Source organism: Haliaeetus albicilla, chromosome 11, assembly GCF_947461875.1.
Source record: "Haliaeetus albicilla chromosome 11, bHalAlb1.1, whole genome shotgun sequence".
Taxonomy (NCBI): Eukaryota; Metazoa; Chordata; class Aves; order Accipitriformes; family Accipitridae; genus Haliaeetus; species Haliaeetus albicilla.
The window spans coordinates 31,716,920-31,739,339 of record NC_091493.1 but is presented as its reverse complement, the minus strand read 5'-3'; the positions used below and the strand labels follow the sequence as shown (position 1 = coordinate 31,739,339).

Sequence of the window (22,420 nt, the reverse complement as noted above, 5' to 3'; positions counted from 1 at the left end):
CCCTCGGTTACACTTTCTGATAAGCTTATCATATTTTCGGCCATTTGCTGGACAAACTGAGAACTCTGAAGGGTTCTTTCAACTAAACCTGGCTTTTGGCTAGATGGGATAATTGCTCTACTTCTGCTACTGCATGTGCATTTTTGAACAGAGAATTAAAACAGCATGAATTTCACTCCATCCAAGATTTGGCAATATCCCTCCAGAACAGTAGATTAAATCAGTATTTCCAAGACTTCCTGCTAAATGTATCCTTCTCTAATAAAAGCTTTTTTATTTGTTTATTGCCTTAGCTCATTTCCACTAAGAAAATGTCTCTTTTTTCTAATCATAAATCTTCCAGGACTGTAGTGTGAGGATCCTGTGTATACAGGGATAGATTATAGGAGAGATTTTTCTCACGTTTAACGTGACAACATTAAACACAAACTATAAAACAGGATCCATGGGATTTCGTCTTACTTTCAAGGACTGGCAGTGATGTCTTTTCCTAAGCAAAATTCCCACTGAAGCAAAAAATTTTAGCAAGAAGACCAATGAAAGCCAGTGGCATCTTGGCTTAGGTGCGAACTGCAACATCAGATACAGGAATGGCCATCCTGGGTAAAACCATACTGCAGATGTTATCTGTAGACATGTGTACAGTTCTCACCATTAACACGTCATTTTTGTTGTTTCTGATCTGAATGGCCAGGCAAAATTCCCTGTGATGTTTGCTTTGGGAGGAGGAAGGAATGACAAAGTTTTAAGGAACATTTGAAAACCCAGTCCTCTAAACAGAGGGGGTATTAAAAGAACAGAGGGTAGTTCATGAGCTCAAAACCAAGTCCTTTCCATCAGCATCTGGCCTGAAAGCTCTCTCTATTTCTGTTATTAGTAGGAGAAGATATCGGCGCTGCTGGGTTTCTTTCTGTCTGTCTTGTTCTCTAATACAGACATGCTCCCCTCCACTAAACCACTGGCAGTGAAGTTTGCACCCCCCTGATTCAGCAGCAAAAGGCCTGTGCAGCAGCAAAAGGCCTGTGCAGCAGCAAAAGGTCTGTGTTTTGGCTGAATTCCTGTTGTTTCCACCAACTGGTCCACAACTGACTTCTCTCAGCTGTGTGAGAGGAGTGGTGGTGGTTACACTCTGTAGCTGCAACGAGGTGTGACCCATCTAATGATAATATAAATGATTTCCTCATCTAGTTAGAGTTTCCATTACTCCAAGTGCATGACAAAGTTGGACACAGAAGTCATCTAGAGTTTCCTTACTGACCAATGCAGGGCCAGGCACAGCGGAAGGCACCACTCCAGCTCCTCATGTACACTGCTGGTTTCTAAATTAACTGTTGCCACTTTGGAAGATGACCAGGGCATCACTGCACAAAGTTAAGTGGAAACTTCTGCTCCCTGTGCAGCAGAGAGGAGAAAATATGCTTCTTACAAATACAAGCCATGAATCCTTAATATGTAAACACATGACAAAGTGCCTTCAAGAGGGCAATTGAGGTGTTTCAGCCTTGCTGGATTGGTAACCATATGTTTTTTAAGTCATAAAATACCCCTCTAAACTTTCACATATCTCTTCTAAACTATGAAACATCCTCTTCCCACGAGAGTAGAGTAGGGATTGAACATGGCGGCAGATAAAATAGCAGCAATGATGTCTTTGGTAAGTACCCAAGACAGTCTCATCTGTCCTAAAAAGTCAGAATCTTGCTTTTGCTAAATGCCTTGATTTCAACATGTTTGTAAGCCTTTCCCTGGAAGATTATTTGTGTATGGAGAGGGAGGATTGCTGCATGTGCTGACCAGAGGGTTTCCTCAGTCAGACCTAAGACCTCTAGATAGATCTTTGCCTGACAAATAATGCATCCTCCCTACCGACTGTGCAGAAGAGATGATACATCCTCAAACAGCACTTTGTTACAACAACATGTCACAAAAGCTAATATTGCCTTTAGCGGTGCATGCATTAGAAATATGATAGTTGATATGCTAAGTGATTTTTTTAATAGACCTTGCTAAACATGCTAGCTTCAGAGACCTCAAGCTATCTATCACTAAAGTGAGTCTTTTTTTTTTTTAAGCCTTAGAAAAGTGAATTAGTTTTTGCCTGTAGACTCTACCCTACAAATTTATTTTCAATAACACCAGGCCCTCTGAGAGGATGTCTTGTCCACAGCCCTCCTCTGCATGACAGTGGGAACTCACAAACATATCACCTGCAATTGTAACTCCAGCCATGATGGCAGATGGGGCAAAGGATGCAACGTGCCAGCTTAATTAGGGAAACTAAACCAAGGAAAAGACAAGCACAGTTCAGAGAGTTAGGAGTTTGTCAGTAGCTGGAAAAAATGAAAGACAGAGGAAAATACAGTCTGCTTTCCTTCTTGTGGGTGAATGCCACCACCTCCTTCCCAACTCATGTCTTGATTTAAAGACTCCTTCTTTAGGGTCTGTTGATAGCACATCACCTCTACCAAGGCTGAAGCACACCCCTATTTGTATCAGCATAGCACAGACTAGGAATGGATCTGTCCTCCCCGCTTCCAAAACTGATAGCTTTTTACTGGAAACGTGGTGGGATGAGTGAAATTGTATCTGCACTAGAGTTTTGCAACTAAACTCAGTGTTGAATACCCAGTGTGGACAAGTTCTGAGACAACAGAAAATCCTTCCTGAGGAGAGGAGAGTAGCCAAGAAATTCAGGACACTTCTCCTCCAGGGACAACTGCATTGGTTGTGTCTAGGGCAAATCAGCCCATGAAGTATAGGATCTCCAGCTTTTCTAGCAATAAGACAAAGCAAAGAGTTTAGAAATGGAAGCAGGAACTGTCTTTAAACCAAACAAACCCAGTGGATCCCAGTACAAACATGTAAGTAGGGTTGGGAGAGAGGATTTACTTCTGGTCCCTGGAACTGACAATATGCCCTGGAACTATGTAATGAAATGAGAGGAAAAGACGCATTTTCCCTCTTACTGCTGACACACAATTAATATAAAATAAGGAGGCTGTTTGGTGTTGGTTCGCAGTGATCCATCCCCACCAACACAATGAGAGCTAATGAACTAAATCTGAAAGCATCAGCATAAGATTTTGACAAATGCGTTGTTTGCCTATTGAGAGGGTAGAAAATGATTATAAATGACAAGCTGGGCTTGTTTTCAGGCATGGACACTCCAGGAGCAGCGGCATTATGGCCTCAGTTGGCTGTTCTCTGTGTAAATGATTTCACACTTCTGCTACTGAATCAATTGGGTGTTTCTCCATTTAAGAATTGCTGAAATAAAATATCTCCTGCTCCACAGTCAAGGCATGTTCTTGGCTCCCAGGGAGGAGGAAGGGTTTAAACATATCTGGGTTTTGTATTTAAAAATGAAGTGTTGGTCTCAATGTAGTGCCCTCTCACAATTCAGGATTCATGGGGATAGTGAAGATTTTAAGCGAATTATTAATAAGCATGGTGGCAACACAGAATATTGAACTAGAAAATTGAAAAAGCCCGAAGTTGTATTTCATGTCTTCTTGTTCTGGGGGAAAATGAGAAGATGTTTACTTAAATATTTTGGCTAAAGAAGAAGTCCAGACACCAAAGTAAGGTTAAGGCTCTGGTATAATCTACAGATCATTTAATAGTCAAATGTAAATTAAATTCTGGAATCTCTTATTCCAGCATTTCCCCCAGAGAAGATAATGACCTAAGTAGACATCTCACAACCTAACTTTGCATCTTGTCTCTCTGGTCTGCCACTTCTTGGGCAGAGACTCTGTAACAGCTTAAATTCCCCAATGAGGCAGAAAATGTTATAGAAAGAGCAGGAATGAGAAGAGTTTTGGCTGATTTGCTGCTCCCCATTGCTCAGTTCTGCACACATCTGTGCCATTATAAACATAATGAATAATAAATCCAAGCTCATTTTTTAGGGCTGCATCCATTGCAAGTATAAATACACAAAGGCAAAGGATTTCTCCTTGGAAAGTAAGAAAGAGGGAGTTTTATGTAATTCTTATGAGACTTAATGAAATGCTGAAGATGAAACAATTCCTATTTTGCCTTCATGGAAGCAGACTTAAGTGAAATGGTACCTTTCATTCCTCTTTACAGAAGGAGGTTCAGAGCATCAGCAGGTGGGCAGGTTTAAATCAGCAAAGTGCAAACCTCACAAAGGCTGGTGTCTAGGCGCAGTACAGGGAAGCCACATGAAGTTTGGATTCTCTTACAAAGCTCCGAACTGCCTGTCATGAAGCAAGGAGGTGTCCTACAGGCTTGCCCAACCTCCACACTCCCAGGGGCTGCATTCCAGTTTGGGGACTCCTCTGGGTTGTGTTGACTTGGTGAAGCCAACCTCCAGCTCTAACCCCAGGTGTGGGGTTGCATGCATCACCCTGACAGCACGGGGAGGCTGTGGAGCCAGCAGCAGCCCCTCTGGTACCAAACACCTCACTGATCCCCATCTCTGCTGAAGAAAAGTTAGTGGGCTCCAAGAGATCGACATTCAGGCTAGATCCAGACTCTGGAGTGGCACCTGGACCATTTCCACCCTACCTGAAGTTTCCAGATAACTAAATGTTTTGGTTTGGTAAACCTCCAAAAGCATTTTGGGAAAAAGATGATTCGGTTTCGTCAAAGAGTGAGGAACTGTATGTGTGTGTGCGTGTGTGTGTGTGTGTGTGTTGGAGTCTAATCAACTGCACCCAAGTTAATGGTAAGACCCCACGAGACACTCACCCAACAGTGCCATAAAAGTCAGTCACTAAAACCATGTTTTTCCCCTACTCAGGGGTCTTCCCCCTCAGATTCGTTTTGTGGTTTAAGTCTGATTTCCAATTAACCAATTAATAATGATTAAAAATGCACTTAAATATTAGGATCAATGAAGTAATGCAATCATTTATATATCTTTTTAATATTTTATATTCCCTCTTGGACTTATCAGAATTTCATTGTTTCTGCCTTTATAATGGGTAGTTTATTATTGTCCCTGGTCTGATTTTTTTTTGTTGTTGTTGTTACAAATTGAGGGCTTTTTCATTTTTTCACTCTTCTAAGGAAAAAAAAAATTTCCTGAGTATGGAAAACACGACAGGTGCCCAAATCCCATTGAAGTCTGCCTGCCTAATTATCCTCAGATTCCTTTGCAAAGCTTACTGTTAATGTTTATAACCTCCCTGTACTGGCATCCATCAATGTATTTTCTTCATGGTCTCAGAGCACTCTGCTAAATAAGGTTATAGAATTATTTTCCATTTTTCATGCAAGGAAACTGAACAGAGAAAAGACTTGAGAAGAAGAGATCCACCTTTCCTGCACCCCAGTCCTGACTTCTGCTCAGCACATCTGCCCACAGATTTCCTACCACTGGCAACTCTTGCTACCTGCTTATCAAGGAGGCTTGTCGTGTGCAAATACTCTTCCCTAATTTTTCATCAGGGAACGCCTTTCCAAAACTTCTGTACTGTTTGCTGAGGGTTAGGCTAAATAAAAACAGGCAAGGCTTTACAATCAATTAAATAAAGGGAGAAGGCTCTTGGGAAGAGAAAGTCCACATGATGTTGAAGGGATCCAATGCTGGCTATGAAATGGTTGTGCACACTAGCAGAAATCTTTCTAAAAAACCTTCCTAACTAGTCACGCACTCTGCAAGCCACTGGTGAAACAGGCCTGGGGAAGAGGTATGCTGATCCTCCAGCGGCCCCTCTAAATCAGGGTGCTGAGTTGCAGAAGGAACATCCTTCTTTACACTTGCTACTTGGTACTCCGTGTTTCTGGCAAGCCAGTATCTTGCGTTTGCTTCCCTGAACCGGCACACAGTAACATCCAACATGCAAGCTAAAAAATACTGGCTTTGCTCAGCTTTAGGTAGTCCATGTCCAAATGAAGTTACTAATATGTCATTTGTGGGAGAATTAGGAGAATAACCTACTAAAAGGTTTTGTCAGGACTTTTACACATTCCAGATATCCAGTGAGTTTTCCTCCTTCCTGCAGCGTGTTCTCGAAGCACTGGTGTCACTCAGAAGAACAGAGGTGGAAACCTCTTGGCTTGAGCCTCAGACATAATCCTACAGTCCCCAGTCCAAACTCCATCCTGACAAAGATAAAACGGAGGAAAGAATTTTTTCCTACAAACTTCGGGCTGTTTCCTACTGTTGTGTATTGTCTCAGGTTCTGACACAGAGTCCATTTTCTTACCCCCTCTTTCAGCCATGCAAATCAGGCAAGGCAAAGTGCACAATGAAACGCCAGCATCTTTTCAGATCAGCGGTTCTGAGCCCCCTTGAGAAATCCATAGAGGCCCTCCCTGGAGTATTTAGCAGATAATGCTCCCTCTTTCCGCCTGCGGTGTTTTGAAAAATGTAGCCCATAAAATGTGTCTGACATTGTACAGCGAGCCCAGCTTCCCTGCAAACGCCGCGGCCTCCTCGGGACGAACACGGTTCCCATTGTTAGCCCTGACTTGCTGAATGCAGGGAAGCCAGACGAGATTTCTATGCCCTGCACAGCAATAGCACATGACTTGGAAGGGAACTTCTCATGGAAAGTATATTTGATCAGTCATAAAAACCTTCCTGGAGATACATGCTGAACTCTGTGTGTGTGTATTATAGCTGGCACTGTTAACAACACCGATTGCTAAGCCTGCATGATACTTTCCCATACAAGACCTGGTCCAGTTGCTTATAACCTACTTGATCAAACTTTAACAGTTTCGGCTGATTTTTTTTCCATGCAGAATAGTTGCTTCAGGAAGAGTATATATTGGAAATTTCTGCCAAGACAGACTGGTCCTTTTTTTTAGAGTGAGTTTACAGGAAAATACATTATTTTTGCCCCTGTTAAAACTTACAAGGATTTTATTGAAAAACTCTTTTTTTACCTCATTGCTTTGGTATTTGTATGGAAGGTTTCTGTTCTAGAGATATGCCTTTTTCAATATTGCTGTTAACCCTCTCTTCCTCCCCCTTACGCTTGGGCCAAATTTCAAGCTTATTAAAAAAAGGCAATCTCTTTGGACATGCTAGAGTTTGGCAAAGGATGTCTTGGAGGTTGGACAGGATTTTCCCTGTAAATATATCAGCTGAGATGTTCCTGCACACGACAGCAGAGAGCTGGAAAGCACAAGGTTCCCCTTTTTGCTGCCCAGGCAAGGATGGTGCCCAAAGGAGAGCTGGCAAGGTGGTTTGGGAAGAAACTGCGACTTTCACTCAGAGAAATCCTCCTCTGCTCTCTCTCTGAGATGGAGGAGACCCACGTCTGGAAGAGGGGGGTTTAGTCACCCCCCTTCAAACATCTCCCCCTCGCCCATCCCCAGTTCTCAAACAGGAACACGCAGGAGTGTAAGATGATCTCACGAGGGTCAGGGCTAGCCTTTGTTTCACCTCCCATCCAGTACTTCACTTTCCCCGTATCTCAAGCCCATAACCTTTATCAGCAACGGAACGAATCGCATGAGAGAGTTCAGGGGATGGCAGGAACATCTGGGCCACATACTGTACATGCCACTGTAAGTTAACCTCTCACACGCTGTTGGATGCTGTGCGAAAGTATGTCAGGGACACAGCTGTGCGCAGGGCTTCACACGCACGCACAGCTCCGGTGGGCAGGAGCCACCTCGGGATGGAGGGACGAAGAAAAAAGAGAGAGAAAAGAAAAAGGGAGACGGGGATGGGAGAGGCAACATGGGAGGAAGGCAAGGCAAAGCAAGAGATGATGGATTTTTTCAGCTAAGGGATGATGCATCACAGCCAGTCAATGCAACGAATCCTCGGAGAAACCTCCCTTGCACGCCCTGTATGGAGTGCACCGGCGCTACTCTTCATGAGCAAGATTTGGTTTAAACGGAGACAAAAGGGGCAAGATGCAGTGGGAAATGGGAAGGAGGGAAGGGAAGGTGCAAAGGGAAAGAGACTCCCAGAGCACTGAGTTTTTGCAGGCTCTATCCGACCCACATAATCAGCAGGGCTCAAGCTGACAGCAGGGGATTTAAACACTTATAGGGGGAGCTCAGCTGGGTGTCTCCAGGGAAAAAGGGTTGGGAAATACAGTTCTGTAGAAAAGACAGAGAAAGAGAAGAGCTGTTAAGCAGTGAGAGAGACATCTGCAGCATAGCTGTTCATTTTGGTTACTCTCTGCTCTGAGCCGGCAATAGGAATGAATGAGAAAATGTCTTCAGCATTTTGATTCTCTCGAGAAGAGGCGAAGGGAAGGGCCCAGTGAGAGAGCACAAGTTGAACAGCTTGGGGCACCAGCAGCCCAAGTCCTGGGCTGATCTCAGGGACCAGAGATGCTGCCTTGCAGGAAGGGACCTCCCCAGCTCTGCTAACTGGTTAAAGATGCTGCCCACAGGACAATGTCCCTGCTTTAGCTTTTCATGGGCCAACATGTGACATAGGAGACCAGGAGGGATGCAGAGAGGTAAAAACCAGGGCACGGCTCCTCAGAAGATACTCTGAAACAAGGCCACTCGCAAAATGGTGGGACACTGCAGCACATCACTGGGATAAGAAAGAAATGGTCCATCTTCCAGTCAGCCAGCTACCAGAAGATGAGAGGCCTTTTGGTGGCAGAAGTCCATAATAAAATTGTCATGTGAATTTTGACAGTTAAGTGATTGTTTATTTCAAGATGGGATTAATGACCTAATTGATAAATAGGCATACAGATGTGTTCTGAGCAAATGGACATGTCTGCAAAGAAGACAAAATATTTACAGAACCTCTGAAAACTGCTTCCTCCCTGAAACCACAGTCTGGCTGAAGGGAAGTGCCTGGTTCTTTCTGCAGCAATGGCAATGGGGGACGTTCATCCTGCCCCTGCTCTGCACACTGCCATTTATGTACTATTCAGTATCCTCTGCATTCTCATTTGAATCACTTCCTTCGCAAAAAACAATGGCGTTGAAGAACAGATAAAGGATGGAGATGGCAATCCTAGGATATTTTTCAAACAACTACCTTTTTATTTCAAAAAGGCTTTGGGTTTTATGGAGCCCCAAATCTTCAAAAACTGCTTATTGCTTAAAAAATATTAAAAGATACTTAGAAATTTTATTATCTCCTTAAGCATGTCTTTAAAAATATATGCCTTCAGAAGAATACATGTTCATATATGGTGTACGGGATTCACTATACAAGTGGATCCAGGTATAGGATTTTTCATACATTTCTTTGCTGCAACAGTAGTATACAAGTCATACATGTTCTACATGCAAACTTTGCAACAGCACGAGACAAAGACAGCACCAGAAGAATTTACCCTCGCACACGCACATGCACATGCACAATTAATGTCATGCTTGCAAAGCAAATGAATGCTTTATTACTTGTCCTTTCTGCAGCTCAGATAACTCCACAATGCTCATTAAAACTGACTTTTTCTAACTAGGGTGTTTTAAAGCAACAAAATGAAAGAGCATAGTGACCACAGCCTGTTAGAGGAGAACAGCAGCAGCATTTGGAAACAGTATCTGAGACACGTAATAGGCTTAGAGTGCACACACAGGCTAGGGCATCCCAAACTTGTTTGCAGTCCTGCCATGTTTTCAGGGAGTATCCGAGTCCGCAGGCGCTGGGAGGCTCCTCTCTGCCCTTGCTGGGCTTGGGTCGGCTGCAGCCTGCTTTCTTTGAGGGGGTATGTGGCTCACCCCCAGGGCTTGCTGAACACCCTGTAAGTGTGACCTACAGTGCTGCCGGTTTATTTTAAGCATACATCTTTAAAGACACATTTACAAAGTACAAATTTACCTAATATTCTTGCAAACAGGACTTCCACCTGCCTAAAGCGCCACAGATCGGGTCCCAGCACTCCTTCCAGCACCAGCTGTGACCTAATCCAGGCTTTGCTGACTACCTTTTGGGCTCAGTCACTCACTACTGCTGTAAATGTGTTTTGCCCGTCAGTGGGGTCAGCCAGTTTTCGTGCCACAAGATGGGAAGTAATCCATTTAAACAAAATCAACACATTTTTATAGCTTCTGGAATCACTTCCTCTCCAAAAACAATAGGGTGAAGGAGCAAGAGGGGGCAGTCCTAAGACATTTTTCAAACAATGGACGTTTTCTTTCAATAGGGCTTTAGGAGTTTATAGGACCCCAATTCTTCCAACACTATGTATCCCAAAATATATTTAAATGTATTGCATGTTAGTTAGGATTTATTTTTTTTATTTACTTACGTTGTTTGCACTGATGCCTACTGATGCAATGTGAATGCATCAGGTGCAGACTCCATTCCCCACCAGGAGAATCCCAAAAGGCATCACCATGGTCTTGGCACTCCTAGTCCCTGCACAGTCCCTTTTCAAGGCCTAGGTTAGTTGGGGTAATCATGCAGATGACCTCTTTGGCTGAAGAATTATTTTATGTTATAATGGTAGAGGCAATATCTCCCTTGGTCCTTGGCACCGATACAGGAAACTGTTGGCATTAGGGTCACCCCACTTTTGAGCAAGTCTGGCCCTGCTCTCCTGCTGCCCACCCTGCCATCGCTGCGGACATGGGTCTCCCTGAGCTGCTGCGGTCCCTTAGGACCTCTTGGCACTCCCAAGAGTCTCAACATCTACAAACATCACCACGACTCGCTTCGACAGTTATTCCTCCTCACTACCTCTCAGCTTGTAAGTGTGTTCATTTTTTTCCTTTCCGGGGTCCTTCCGCACAAAAAGCGTGTTGAATTTGCTCAAGGCAGCCAGATCAGAGGTTCTGGTACCCGCTCTCTGTCCTCCGCTGCCTGCCTCCAGCACAGAGCCAGCCCCACCAAAGCCTGACGGCTGTCACTTGCTGTGTCACGAGCATCATTTCTGCTGAACAGGCCACCTTACCCGTGTGATAACACATGCTGCTGGTCAATGTGCCGATGCCTGGGACAATGTTTCTGGCTGAGCCAGCTGTTCTGGGGACAGGAGAAGGCTCTCCATGTGCCCTGAAGGTGCCACACAGTGCAGGGGGATAGCAGGTTACCTTGGGTGAGTGACACTAAAAGACTTTTTAGTGGTGAGCTACCAATGTCGTGGGCATGGAGACTGCAGGAGACCTAGGTTTAGCATCCATTGACAATGGCATTTTTTGGTCTAATGAACCTTGCTGGAGACACGCACTAGTTTTTGCTGCAGCCCCGCTGGTGGTGGCTGTGACAGGGGCTGGAGGGACCAGTCCTGAACACAGGGGTCAGTGGGAACACTCACTCCAACACAGCCTAACGCTCAGGATGGACACAATGTACAAAGGGTAGTAACAAAATGAGGCTCTCATTAAATTCTGGAGCCTCATAAATATTTCCACCTGAGGTAGGAAATAATCTGCAGAAGGTGAGGGGAAAATATTCCTACTGGTGTAAACCAGATGGTGTCCATCTAGGGCTTCTCTCGACTATGCCCCACGTGGGCACGACAGCATCCATACAAGGAGTTAGTAAGAGACAAAGTGCATTATGTCAAAAGGTTTAAACCAGATTAAACACATATTGGCCCATCCTACGATGAGGGATTACCACTGTTGCTCTTACCACTGACTTTAGAACCCCTTACTAAGAAACTGCATGGTCTAGGGTAAGAGATTTGGAATAATGCACTCTTATTCTGGGATATAGGAGCAAGCACACAAGGAATTAATTCATAAGTAGTTAATCTGGAATGATGCCACGTGTAGGCAACTCCCCTTTCCAAGACTGTGACAAATATGGGGGAGAGGGGAGAAGAGACTGTAAAGTATCTTTAATTCCTTTTTCTCCTACTCCCCGTATTCTGTGGCAGCTCTTTCCAGTCCTTCATGCAAGTGAAAGGGAGCTTTAATAACAGCTGTTTCCTCCAATACCCAATGTGCTCTGCAAAAGAGACTGTAATTACATTGCCTGGTAATCTGGGGATGAGGAGGAGGGCTAATGCGGAGGTCTTGCAGAAAAAAACCTGCAGCAACTGGGGAGGTTGCAGGGCAGTCTTTGCAAGAAGCATGCTCAGGGGCTGCTTTCTACTGCCGGAGTGCTACAGGGAGGGCCCCAGCGTAACCAAGAGCTGCCTCTGATTTTCCAGCCGGGTGGTGGTTCGCGGCATATTGCTTGAAATGGCCACTGAAGCCTGCGCCTGGCGAAGGAACAAGCCAGTTGTTAGAGTTTTTTCCAGTGTCTGAAGCATGCTGGGTTCATCTGCTCCTGGACGGTGGTGCTTGGGAGGCTGGTTTTATTCCTTCCCTGCCCTGTCTGCTTTGGAAGAGTCCCAGGAAGAAACAAAACTGCTGGTGTACAGGCAGCCGGCTCTATCTCTGTTTACAAGTCGAGGGGGGCTTTTGTGCAAAGCTACCTACCTCCCTGCAAGGGAAGTCTGCTCATACAATGGGAACCTAACAGACTGCATCTGTTTTGTCTTAGTCTAAAGCATTCCTTTCTGGTGCTAACTGGGAACAATTTAGCTGGAATTTCCAATTGAAATGAGCTTTTTAACTTCTATATTGACAATTTAAGTTGTTCTCGGGCAGGGGATCTGCCGTGTATTTTACAAATAGGCCAAGCTAAATCTTGATGTTTTTACAAGGTTTTACTCAGACCAAATCTATTTATTTTTCTGAAGTACTGTTCTTTTACTCAAACACAGATTTCAATGCAATGCCACAGAGGGTACCTGGTAACGGCCCATGCTGCAAGAATTGGGATTTTAGTCAACTTGAAGAGGTTGAGGAGGTGGGTAAAGGAGTAGTCCCTGAAAATCCTGCTTGAGGAAATTGTTTAGATGCATCTGCAGTTATGTGCAACAGCCTACACAAAGAGCAGAACTTTTAGGGTCATTTATATAAGAACAACCAGACTAAAGGTCCAGCCCATGTCTGACAGGGAGTCTCATGCTCTGGGAAAGCATGCAAATAAAAGGGCAGGATTTTTCCTATAATTTCTCCTTCCCCTGTAGGCTTTTCCAGCACTTACTGGTTGTGGCATGTCTGTCTGGAGTATTGTGTCTACTAGCACCCCTTGATACTTCCCTCCATGTCTTCATCTAATCCTCTTTTCTGGCACATGTCCCCTCACCACACCCTGCAGCAGTGAGCTCCTCAATTTAAATACATACATGCGCAGGCTGCAAAGATGCCCTTGTGCCCCATAGCATGGCCTACCATCCAAGGACCCTGCCATCCCAAATCCCAGGGACCCTCAGGGCTTCATTGCAGGGATCTAAGTGGGGTGGGGCAGAGGGAAAGACCCCTCTGAATATTGCTGATTCCTGTCATCTCAGCAGAGGCTCAAACACTGCAGAGCACCACGTCTGCTTAGATCCTCTTTGCAGAATCTGGCCCCTACCAGCGAGAAAACACTGGCCATGGAGCTGAATTGAGGCAAAATATGGCTTGAAAATTATGGCCACTTACTGAACTTTGCTTACAGCCATAAGTTCAATAAACTTCTTTAAAATCCAGCAAGCCAGTAAGCCTTTGCAGATGGGTGGCTAAGAATATGAGCCAATTTGTACGTGACAGATAAGGAATGGACACAGCAAAAGGAAGCCACGGTGGCTAGGGAACAGCCGAGTTAGAACTGAACCCATCTCCCAAACTCTATCCCAGGCTTAAACTGATCTGTGATGCGTCAGTCTGGGTAAAAAAGGGATATAGCAGTCTTGTAAGAATAAATATGTCAAAGGCTTGAAGGTGCTTGGGGACAAGTAACTTGGAAAAATAACATGAGGTTAGGAGAAAAGATAAAAGCTCCTGCATGGGAGAGGAACAAGAGGACAAAGGGGCTGCAGAGGAAAGAGGATTAAAGATAAAGAGGGAGGGAGGCCTTCCATTAAGTGATTCAAAAAGCTTTGGAGGTCCCTCATGACACCAGGCCTCCAGGTACAAGTCTGGAGTCCCTCCCTGAGCAGGATCTGATGACACTGAAAAGTCTCTGCTTGTTCATTAAGGATCAGCATGTCCAGGGCTTGGTAAAGCTGTTCCCTGAATCCAGAGAAGCCAAAGAGTTTGAAAGGCTTCCTTCTCCCTGCTCTGGTCCTGTGAATATCTTTATCAATGATCTGCATGAGGAGATTGAGTGCACCCTCAGTAAGTTTGCAGATGACACCAAGTTGGGTGGGAGTGTTGATCTGCTCGAGGGTAGGAAGGGTCTACAGAGGGATCTGGACAGGCTGGATCAATGGCCTGAGGCCAGTTGTATGAGGTTCAACAAGGCCAAGTGCCGGTCCTGCACCTGGGTCACAGCAACCCCATGCAACCCTCCAGGCTTGGGGAAGAGTGGCTGGAAAGCTTCCTGGTGGAAAAGGACCTGGGGGTCTTGGTCGACAGCCGGCTGAGTATGAGCCAGCAGTGTGCCCGGGTGGCCAAGAAGGCCAACGGCATCCTGGCCTGTATCAGAAACAGCGTGGCCAGCAGGAGCAGGGAGGTGATCGTCCCCCTGTACTGGGCACTGGTGAGGCCGCACCTCGAGTCCTGTGTTCAGTGTTGGGCCCCTCACTGCAGGAAAGACATGGAGGTGCTGGAGCGTGTCCAGAGGAGGGCAACGAAGCTGGTGAGGGGCCTGGAGCACAAGTCTTATGAGGAGCGGCTGAGGGAGCTGGGGCTGTTTAGCCTGGAGAAAAGGAGGCTGAGGGGAGACCTGATCGCTCTCTACAACTACCTGAGAGCAGGGTGTAGTGGGGTGGGTGCTGGTCTCTTCTGTCAGGTGGCTGGAAACAGGACAAGAGGAAATGGCCTCCAGTTGTGGCAGGGGAGGTTTAGGTTGGATATTAGGAGAAATGTCTTTACTGAAAGGGTTGTCAGCCATTGGAACAGGCTGCCCAGGGAAGTGGTGGCGTCACCATCCCTGGAGGTATTTAAAAGATGTGTAGATGTGGCACTTAGGGACACGGTTTAGTGATGGACTTGGCAGTGTTAGGTGAACGGTTGGACTCGATGATCTTGAAGGTCTTTTCCAACCTAAATAATTCTATGATTCTATCATTCTATGAACATTACATTTTTTTCCTCCTTGCTTTAAGGCTGATTTTGTTACACAGGGAACGCGGCTGCTGCTCTGCCGCCGCCTGCCCTGTCTTCAGTGCAGATTGTTTGCAGTTGGAATCTCTACTTAAAACCGGTGGGCCCAAAGGGTCACATTCCCCCCAAGTCTTGCACTGGGACCTCGCTCCAATGAATTCTGCAGCTGTGCCAGAGAGTCCCAGGCTCCTGCCTAATTCACTACCCACATGTGCAGGCAGAAAAAAAGAACCACTTCCCCTTGCCAAAAAAATTAAATAAGTCATAGGCATCAATCACTCTCTAACATGCACATTTTTATTCTCAAACAGCTTCATTTAGAGTGTTTTAATATAGAACAGCCTGACAGAAACAATGCCTCCTCAATAGCTGTATGGGACTCTTTAGTCAATAGTACATACAGTAAATATTTATTATAACGTAACACAGGTTCTGTTTGTTTCTGTTTGTTTTTGCTTTTTATACTTTGCATTTGATGTGAGTGGGAGACACACCAAATATTGTAAATATTTATAAAGTATTCAGATTTGATATTATTTGCTCAGGTACAAATGGCTCCAGTTACTAGACTGTCACAAATGAGAAAACCACAAATACAGAGCAGCACTGAATGAAAACACAGTGGAAACATGACATAACCACATCTACGGACTGCAGTAAACATTCCTCACAAGAAGGAACTAAATAAAGGTGCAAATATCTTTTTAAAGAGCTGTTTTGGCAGATATTTTAGAGACTTCAATTTAGTGACAGGGTTTTTGTTCCCCACCTTCTAAGCGTCACAAAAATATCTTAAGTCTAAACTTACATGCAATTAGCTTTTGGCTATTTTGTTTTTAAAGAAAACCTCAACCTGGAGAGTGCAGATAGATGGATAAGATGAGGTGGGGTTCTTTTTTTAAGGCATTCAGTCTTGCTTTGCAGAATAAACATCGCCTTAGATAAGTTGCCTGAAGAGTCATGAATTTTGTTATTTGTATTAGACAGACCATCAGGAGCGGCATGGGCCTGCTGTCATTCCCGTGTCAGTTGTGGGAGCACTACTAGACCTGTCCTGCTAGCCAGCAGTATATGGTTACCTTAGTGATTTACTCAATCTCTGATGTCCGTAAATCTTTTACCATTTCAGGTGAAACCCCTTTAGGTTGGGCATGAGTTAGAGGATCTGGCACCAAGCTCTCTTCTGCGATGCTGGTTTGGCCATAGTGGGAGAGCCCCCCTTTCCCATTCCCTTGGGGCAAGCCCAGCATCATTGCCTCCTGGCCTTACACCCTCTGCTCCACAGCACTGGTCTCCAAACACACTGATGCCAGCTAAGCCAAAGCCCACGTCCACCACCATGCAACAGGACACAGCAGGCGTTTTGCTGCCACGGCTTGGCTGGGGGGATTCCCTCTTCTGCCCCCCCCCTCCCAGCAGCACTGAAATGCAGCACTGCAGGACTGTTGTGGTCTTGGTTTCCCAAGACATCAAAATTATTTTTGTTCACAGTTTTCATCAACCATGATTCACAGGGATTTTTCTAAGGCTGGTGGATGTGTTGGTTTGAGTCATAACCAAGGGTCTGAATTGCAGACGGTTTCAGGCTGGTTTGCGTTTTATCCTGACCTATTTGCCCAGTGCTAGTTTCTCTTTTAAACATGCTACAATCGATATTTTTTCCTCACTGATCACACTTGGTATATCATTTATTTCCGTGGAGTAACCCCTCTGGATAAAGCATGGTGAAGTAAATACCGGAGACAAACACAGAAAACATCTGGAATATGTTTTTCTCTCCAGCTGATTCATCATTTCAAAATGTACTTTAGGCTGAACTGGTAGCCCAAACAGGACTAGGTTTTGATCATTTTTTCCTCCTTTTTTGTTGTTATTCTTTACTATAATAAAGTTCTCTTTTTCTCCTCACTAGAAACTCTCCTCCTGTTCTACAGTTTTCCCCATGACGTAGTAACAGCAATGTATTATTGGCATGGCCTGTGGTTCAAGGTCATTGGCATTTCTCTTTTCAAATGTATCCCTTACAAGGTCCAAAAAAGAAGTTAATAACAGCATTAAAACCACCTGTGAATGGTCATTTAAATGCCACATTTAAATTAACGATAAGTAATCTACACCTTCCCAAAATCCTGACTGACGGGTAGGTTTGCTTTCTCCCCTTCCAAACGATGGGCTAGGTACTAAAAATAAAGTGAAATAACACTCAGGTGCTAAACAGATTATGACTCACAGCTGGAGGCAAAGAAATTGCAACTCTATCCCAATTACACTAATTTAATTGGGTGTTAAAAAAATCCTGGGTTCCCAACAGTAGTAGCCAAGGCAAGGTTGTAGACATCTAACAGGCAAGGGAGACATCTCTAATTTTTTCTATTTTTGTTTTAAAAGGTTCTTCTGGTGCTGGGAGAAATGCCTGCCCAGGCATGAGTTCTTTCATGTGAAATTAGTACCTAACAATAATGTTTCTCTAAGCAGCAGAGCAATGCCTTCATGTGGGAGGTGAACTCACAGCCCTGTTTGACACTGGTGTTGCTGCTACCGCTGCGGGCAGGGGTCTGCGCTAGAAGAGAGGGGGTCGGGATATCCCCAGTTTATCACCTCCATCCTCCAGGTCCCTGATGCTGGAACCTACCCCCAGGATGAGGAACATGGGCTTTTTGCCAGGCTTTGCCACCTTTGAGCACAGGGACGTTGATGCTTTCTTGTCCTGCTCAGAAAATGAGGATGGCAGCGCTGGGCAGGGTCCCAGCACCCAAAGCAGGGGAGCACACGGACTCATCCCTAGCCCATCCTACAAGAGTCTCAGAGGGCGATGAGCCTTGTCAAAGCCCCGAAGGGGCCGTGAGGACCTTTAAACCCAGCGTGTGGGCCCTGTGTGTTGTTGTGGCCGGAGACGGCAGCGTGTAACCCCGCTGGCCTGGGAAGCTGGGGAGCAGAGAGCTGAAGGCAGGATGCGCTCTCCTGCTGGGTGGAAGAAAAGGGAATTACTTCCTCCCTGGGAATACCCTCCTGAGGCTTTTTCTTTCCCCTTTGGTAAAGATGAAAGAAACACGGTCCACCTCCTGTGCAGAAGAGTTCCCGTTCCTCCCCAGCCCTCCTCTCCCTCTCCTTCTGCTCGGCCTCCCAAAAGCAAAGAGCCGCTGGCGAGAGGAGTCAATAAGTAAATAGCAAAGGCTATGGCCAGGGGGACCGTGCTTTTGCCAAGCACCTGGAGCGAAGCCGTCGGAGGGATCGGCCGGGAGCCACGATAGCAATCCACAGGGAGTCACCTGGTCCAGCACCGCTCCTTGCTGGGCACCCCCGCACTGGCAGAGCAGCCTTCCCAGGACGGGGCATCACCGGGGGAGCCCCCACAAGCATCACCCACCTTGGGTTTGGAGGGTGGGATGTGTTTAAGGGATTTCCTCTCAAAAAATAATAAGCAAAGCTCGCTCTGGCCTCACTCGTAATGGGTTTGGCACCAAGGGAGCGTGGTTCTCTTTGCTTTTGATTCCCGCAGGTTGAGGCTCCTCGTTGCCTTCAACAGCATGGCTGTGCCGCTGCCTCGTAGCCGCAGCGTCCTTTAAAACAGTCTCCTCTCTGTGACTGGCGCATCGAAGGGAAGCCTTCACTCACCAGTCAAAGTTGCAGCCCGTGTTGTGACAATTTTCATTGTGCCAGATGCTTCTTCTTCAGTCTGGGGCTTAGATTTAGTGAAAGGGAGCAACCCGAAATACATTAGTTTTTTCAGAATATAAATAGCAGCGATCAAACTTTCTGTATCGCTATCTAAGGGGAATAAATAGCTTCAGGCCAAATATTTTAAAACCCCTGCAAATAAGAATTACTTTAAGAAAAAAAACCCAAACCGTGATGCAGCTAGTGCAGAGATTCTAGCAACAAACGATTTACAAAGGGGCTGTCGGTACAGAAAGTGAATTACAGAAATGAAAGCTCGTGAAGACCTGACACTGCTGCCTTGTCCCTCAGGCCGGCGTGTGGCACCGGGGCCAGCTCGGAGCATCCCCACGCAGCCTCCCGCACCCGGAGCTCACAGCCAGCTTTTTCCCTTCGAGCCTTATCGCTCTCGATTTCCCCTTATTAATTACTCAGAGATTTGGCTTACGGTCCACCACCCGAGGAGCATCACCACCTTCCTTCCCTTCGACCCCTTCCTTGGTCCTTCCCGAGCAGTTTTGCTTTCCAGCCAGCTCACCACCGAGCGGGGCCGGAGCTGGGGCCGGGGCCGGGGGGGAGCGCGCCCCGATGCGGGGCCGGAGCTGGGGTCGGGGGGGGAGCGCGCCCCGATGCGGGGCCGGGCTGGGCGACGGAAGGTGGCAGTGCAGTATAATGTAGCAGCCGCCAGCGCTTGTGGAGAGCCGAGAGCGGCTGTCTAGCTAAAGTACCGCACTTACCATTTGTTTCTAAATCCTGAGGTCTAGGCGAGCAAGTTTAACCGTATATATTAAAAAAAAAAAAAAAAAAAAAAAGCCCTTTTTAAAAAAAAAATAATAAATGCGCAGATCAAGCTGAAATTAAGGGAAAAGCAGGCGAATCATTTAAGAAAATGAGAGCAAGAAATACAAATATAGATCTAGTCCGTTTTATGCATGCACACAAAACCTAAACAAACAAGGAACCTTTTGTCGACGCGAGCTGAAAATGTAAGAATTCCAGCATGTGTTCATAGTCGTTCGCATGTCTCTACACATGGCGATACTCTTTCTGAACAACTACCCTACAAATTATTTAAAAAATAGGAATAAAAATTTTCCATAGGCTACTTTCACATTGATGTATTCCTTCCACATTTGTCTTTATTTATAAAGCTTATTCTATTTTTCCCCCCAAATACTATGCTACAGCATCCTTATCTTTTCTTTCACAAATAAAGGACAGCACACGTTCAGGGTAATGAAGAAAAACATTCCTGACTCCGTTTACTTCCTACTGTGAGCCAATTAAATACATGACCCACCAGAAAGAGAACGATTTTTCATTAGTTTTTAGCTTCCTAAAACTAAAATAACTCCAATGTTCAAAAAAATCCTTCTCCCTCACCAAAAAAGAACAAATAAAATCAGGCTTTTGCTTTGTGTTTGGTTTACTGCATTCAATATTCATAAAATCTGCTTTAGAAAAAAACCCGTGGGACATTAACTTCCTAAACTTAAAGATATATATATATGTATGTTATAATTATTTTCCCACATTTTCCACTATTGGATCTATGAGATATCACGAGGATAATAATTTAGGGCCCAATCCCTTTAGTCTTTCCTCAGAGAAATACTATTCTTAAACATATTTTCCTTTTCCTGAGCCTGAAGTATTTACCAGGCTGAGCATTTCAGGGTCAGACTCAGTGTCCCCTGAGGACTGAGCCAATTGACTTGGGGGGGTCCCTGAGTCCGGTTGGGCATTACAAGCTGGGTTCTGCACTCCCTCCTCAGGCAAGGCTCCCACCAAAGACACTGGGATTTCATTTACAGCATCCATGGTAGTTTGACCTGAGAAAAGGGAACGGACCCTGACTCAGGACTGCTGCATTCAGTGGGGCAAATCCTCAGCTGGCGTAAACGCTCACAGCTTCCCTGACGTGCCGCAGGAGCCTTAGCTCTGAGTAAACCGGGAGCTGGATCCCAGTTCCTAAAAATTACACAGCACAGCTTAGCATTAAAGATACCCTCCAGAACATTTAAAAATGAAAAGTATTTCACACAGCTTTTAAAGTAAATTATAAGCTTACATAAAAATGCTTCATGCAGGGGGTAAGGGGAAAAGAGAAGTGTCTTAAGTGTGGATGTTTCTCCAAAGCTTAAAGTGTGTCGCTTTTACTTTAGAAATTGCACCCTCTTGGCTGGAGATGTTATTTGTTTTAGGCTTTTTTACATGGTTTCTTGGAAATATAGAGGCTGCAGAAGGGAGGAGAAAACATCACAAAATATCATGAGTGTGTGCGTTGGGGTGGGGGGTGGGGGAGACTGACAATAAAATAGATCCCCCACTAAATGCATATTCTTCTATTTATGTATTTGATAATGAGACAGAAATGCCCTTGGCACTCCGTAAACAACAGCTCCATAACCAGGAGGGAAGGGCAGAATAATGCATAGCTACGTTTCAGATTATAAACTATTTCAAGCACTATTAACATGCCAGCCTTTTAGATTATTGAGGATTTTCACTTTATTTTAAGCTAATGTTTACCATTCTTAAGTAATGTTGCTGTCTTACCTAGTTGCTGTTTTTGCAGATTTACAGAAGATTGTTCCTTGTGAAGCTCCTCTCCTACCAGAAGTTCCCTAGAAGAGAAGTGATAGTTGATTTAACTATAATATCCATAAGAAAATTTTTAGCTTTGTATCAATAGAGCAAAATGTTTATATAAACATATTTTAGAACATAAGGCTAAATTTAGGAGTATTCAGCACGATGAGTTGGCAACGCAATCCAGAGCTCGGTAACTTTCAGAAAAGGAGATAGGAAAAGTTCACATTCATAATAAAAATAGATTTTTTACGTTGCTTTTAAAGATGCTTTTCTGCATTTTAAAATATCATTCCCTCGTGATAACAAAAAGTGTTTGTGTGTAATGTTTGCAGTGTCAGATGGTATAACTCTATCGTATGATTTAAAATTAAACAATATAATTACCACTTGGCAACCAATATTTAAAGCTGAAGTAACTATTTCTTCAGACATTATTTAGACTGTATTTAAAAATACAAATGAAGGCTATATTTTTCCTGTACATTCATTCCAAAACCTTGAAGCCAGAGTGTTTCTTTCTTTCTTTTCCTTTTTTTAAGAATAAAGAAACCAAACTATTTCTGTTTAAGAAAAATGGGTTTATGATATCTTGAAAAACATGCTTTTTTACAGCTGTGCAAGAATACTGCTGCACTCAGACTGTGAGTGGAAAGCTGCAGGAGAAGGTGCAATATCTTCGGTTTGATTTTAAAACCGAGTTTCATCCTATGTTCTGATCACTGGATATGGAGATGAGAGCAGGGGACGACTGCTAACCACTGGGAACGAGCATTTCTTCAGTCATCTGATTCAGTGTGTTTAACAGTTTCTAAAATTAACACCAACAACTATAAAAAAATCACTCACTTGTATTACACGATGCATATAGGCATCTGGTTTCTTTGAACGTGGCTCATTACCAAAATCTACCACAGCTTTATCTTGGTCCTCCCCTGTTTATTCCATTAATTAACCAAGTCGTCATTATCTGTTAGTTACAACCAATTTTTCCAGGATTATGGATATGTTGAATTTTACATATTTATTTTTAGCGGCCCATCACATCTAAGGGAAGAGAGATAAGCAGGATACGGAATTTCTCCTTGTGGCTGCAATCCTTTTCTGAAGCTCAGACTACAGAAAACAAAGGCATTTTATTTCCATGAATCTAGTACAGCCAAACTAGGAGTCAGAAAGGTATTCTACTTCAAAATATCTGCATGAATTTTGAATCTGATTTTCAACTGGA

General features: G+C 44.6%; 1 long non-coding RNA gene across 1 annotated transcript in view; it reads right to left on the bottom strand.

Moving 5' to 3' along the window:
* Positions 1 to 21,889, bottom strand: part of LOC138687784 (uncharacterized) — a 33,920-nt gene extending 12,031 nt beyond the window's left edge. The window contains exons 1-2 of the long non-coding RNA XR_011326903.1: positions 21,577 to 21,889; positions 21,157 to 21,224 (exon numbers count right to left, since the gene is read on the bottom strand). This is a non-coding gene — a long non-coding RNA (uncharacterized lncRNA). The remainder of the gene's footprint in view (positions 1 to 21,156; positions 21,225 to 21,576) is intronic.
* Between the last annotated feature and the right edge of the window lie 531 nt (positions 21,890 to 22,420).